The sequence below is a fragment of the Papaver somniferum genome, chromosome 4 (genome assembly GCF_003573695.1).
Source record: "Papaver somniferum cultivar HN1 chromosome 4, ASM357369v1, whole genome shotgun sequence".
NCBI classification, from domain to species: Eukaryota; Viridiplantae; Streptophyta; class Magnoliopsida; order Ranunculales; family Papaveraceae; genus Papaver; species Papaver somniferum.
The window spans coordinates 81,422,944-81,426,104 of NC_039361.1; positions in this window are offsets into that span (position 1 = coordinate 81,422,944).

The following is a 3,161-nucleotide window of genomic DNA, read 5'->3' on the forward strand; positions in this document are numbered from 1 at the left end:
CCCTTTTTGTGATCGGTTGCACCTCTTCATAGGATCGGTTCCCCTTTGCCTAGATTTGGTCATACCAATAACACTAAATCGATCATACCATCTCAGGTGATTACTTAAGATCGGTTTCACTAATAAAATTCATACCAATACAAAAGTCAGGCCTTGTGATATAGTTTTACCAAGAACATAAACAATTTTATGAGCGGTTATACTAAACACACATATTGGTAATTCAAAATAGATTTGCAATGAATAATAATACCAATAATCCTAGTGATTTGCCTTGCGATTCACGAAACAAGTTCATGAATTTACTTCCTTTAAACTAATGTAAAACATTGTTTCCTAGGACGAAATCTTCACCTCATACCCATACATAATCACAATAGCATTCAAACGATTATGTCGATGTCTTATACACGAAGTTCAAAAGATAAGCATTATACTTCGTATTGTATTCCTGAATACTACCTCTAACTAGAGTGTAAGCATTCATGCATCGTAGTTGTGTTTTCAATATGAACGACTTGAAAGATACATTAGGGAATGAAACAGTTCAAGTCAAATATCACTAACCTCAAATGGAAGGATGATGTTGTCGTTGTAGCTCCTTACTTCTTCAAGTCTTCGCAATATTTGTAATGTCTCATATCCTAATACTTTCAAGCTAACCTATACGAAGTTGACTCTAGTACATAATCAAATGACTCTTTAAATGAGTTTTGGTTCACTAAAATATGACAACCAAACTTGACATACCAACGTTTGATGGGTTCAACCGAGCTATGCTCTAACACCAATTATACCATTTTCCGCGATCAAACAAGGAATGAGTAGCAATAAAATAAAGATATAAACAAACACTACCATGATCACTGATGTGTTTTTTATGTTGTAAAAAAAGTGGTAAATACAGTTCGTTCAACTCGGACTTGTGTAGACCTGATTCTAGACTTAAAAATAGAAAACACTAAAAATAAAGAAAATATGTACACACGGTTGTCACAAAATATCGAAAGAACTGGGACTCGGGTTTCCACCATTAATCACATTCAATTGGTTCGTATGTTGATTCATAACACTTCTAGCTCTTTTATGGACTCTATTTATCAAAGGTAGATTTTTAAAACATTAGATGTAAATCAAAATCATGGTGTATCAAAAACTATTACATCTAAGCATACACCATCAAACGAAATCACAAAAAATTAGTGAAAATCATAAATCAATTAAAATAAGTGCAAAAAGTCATAAATAATCAATTATAGTTATCAAACATTTGTGAGAATGCTTCCTCCGTCGTCCCAGTGTTGGGGTTTAGCTCCTCATGGTAAAAACACACCCAAAAGATAGAAACATGGCTCAAAAGATGTTTTTATTGAATAAAATATATAACAAAGCGAATCTGCAATGACGTGTTGGCGTTACAGAATTCACCGTTACAATAGGTGTTGCAATACTGGAAGATATGCGTTACTAAATAGCTGTTACAGAATTTGAAATTTAAGACGCTGGAATACGACTGTCCTACACAGCTTAATGTTCTTCAGCAGCGGTTTCTTCTTCACCAACAGAGAACTTCTTTGCAATTCCTCTTCTTCGCACCGGAGCTCCACCAGAACCCTTCTAACACTCCCCAAACTCTCGACACCCATTTATGGTACTTTCCTAACCCTTATATACACTCACAGGTCGATCTATTCTCCCCAAAATCTTCCAATATTTCTTTCTTCTTCTTCACGGCCAAGTCACGAGAATAACTCCTTTATCTTCTCTGTACGCGGCTGAATTATCCATACCCTCCTATTATTACTCCACAAGAAAATCCTTGGTTAATACTTCCATATTGAGTAAAACAGGATTGAGTTTACTTCCATGTTTCCGTATATAACATATTCTTGCCTATTCGAAGAAAGTCCGTCCCTTCTTTTTCGATTCTAAATCCCTTATATTTCTTGCAGTGTCCTAACAGGCTTATTCCTTGACATTCCCGTACTTAAATCCTGCTAAAACTTCTCCAGATCAAAAACAGAAACCCGAGTAAAATTCTCCACCTCTGTTTCATCAAAACTCGGTGTATCTTCCTATATTTTTGAAACCACAAGCCTTATGGATCCTGTTTCAACGCCACAGGCCCATACCAATTGAAATCCATGAGAAAGTCCACATAAAACTCGTCCAAATTCTTCACAAAAAACTCGCGCAAAACATAGCTAGTTTCCCGCCAAAGCCATTTTGAAGGTGTGGAAGAAAGGGGTGCTCCTTATCCACTGCTGGGGTCCCTTTAGCAAGTGGGGTGGAAATTGTAACTTCTTGGGTGCAAATAGCGGTTGGGGTGTCCCTTAGTAATTAGGTTACCCCTTATCCATTGTTGAGGTCCATTTAGCAGTTTTCTCCCACGAGCGCAAACACCACTTTTCGACCCAATTTCGCCCCAAAAGCGTATTTCTCCAAAAACACCTACAAAGACATAAAAAGCCAAATATATACAAAATTGAGAATTAAAAAATATATAAATTGAGATCATATCAGACACAAAAATATGTCTATCAATCATTGTCAAGCATGCTTATGAGCATTACCATTTTGACCATATAGCTATAACATGGAGGAGAATTCTGATATTCATATACCTCCATTTTAATCACCTCAAGCAACTCACATGTGAGCTGTAAGAAAAAAATTTCTGCTCCCTGCATACCAAACACGTGAACATATCCTTTATGCGCTTTGTTAAACCTCGCCACTCCAACCAATAATTGAAACAAAAGCTTAATGCTCTCTAAAAATTCAGCATCCAAATTCCACTCTCCATCGGACTTAGCAACATAGGCAATTATAAGAACCAAGGAATTCAGAAACCGAAATTCAGACGGATACCCAAGTCTTGGAAACAACTCACAACCCAAATCATCACCGTACCTTTCCGGTAATAGAGACTCAAGAAGAAAAATCACACAAGAAGAAAATGTAACAAAATCACATTCATATACACCAACAGAATTAGACAAACCTTTTAATACCATCTGACTCTTTTCCTCGATCAAATACTTTACCCATTTTGAGCTGCAAAAGGAAATCGACTTCAACACTAATCAAATTGACATATTTACTCTCTGACATTGTATCAAACAACATCCCTTCATGTTAGAGCATAGCTCGGTTGAACC